We start from the raw sequence: 462 nt of genomic DNA on the forward strand, positions 1-462 counted from the left end.
CTGGGGGCGCAGCTCGGGCCGGCTGCGGGCAGCGGGATCATCAAGGACACGGTGAGCCGCTGCTTACCGACCGCGCCGCTGGTGTAGTGGTATCATGCAAGATTCCCATTCTTGCGACCCGGGTTCGATTCCCGGGCGGCGCATTTCTTTTTCCTTGCTCGATGTCGCTATAGGACACGAAAGACGCACGCACCGCTGCCTTTCTCTAGGGGAAGAAAGGAGGGAGTTTATTTTCTCACTCCAACATTTATAGTTTTCCAAAAGTGACAGTGGATTGGAAGGCGACAGTGCCACCTCTCCAATGACATTGGACAAACTAACAGTCTATCAAATTTCTCCTCCTCCATAAAAGAATGCAAAACAATAAGTTATTTACAGAAACTGTGTGAGAAAGTTTGCTACAAGAATGTAAGCATCAGAAGGCTTAGAAAATCTTAAAAAATCGGGGCGGCAGCTCGGCCT

General features: G+C 49.8%; 1 non-coding gene across 1 annotated transcript; it reads left to right on the plus strand.

Annotated features, from left to right (window-relative positions):
• Positions 1 to 72: 72 nt before the first annotated feature.
• Positions 73 to 143, plus strand: TRNAG-CCC. The gene has a single exon. It is a non-coding gene; the product is annotated as a tRNA-Gly (tRNA).
• Positions 144 to 462: the final 319 nt, after the last annotated feature.

The sequence above is a fragment of the Geospiza fortis genome, unplaced genomic scaffold (genome assembly GCF_000277835.1).
Source record: "Geospiza fortis unplaced genomic scaffold, GeoFor_1.0 scaffold114, whole genome shotgun sequence".
NCBI classification, from domain to species: domain Eukaryota; kingdom Metazoa; phylum Chordata; class Aves; order Passeriformes; family Thraupidae; genus Geospiza; species Geospiza fortis.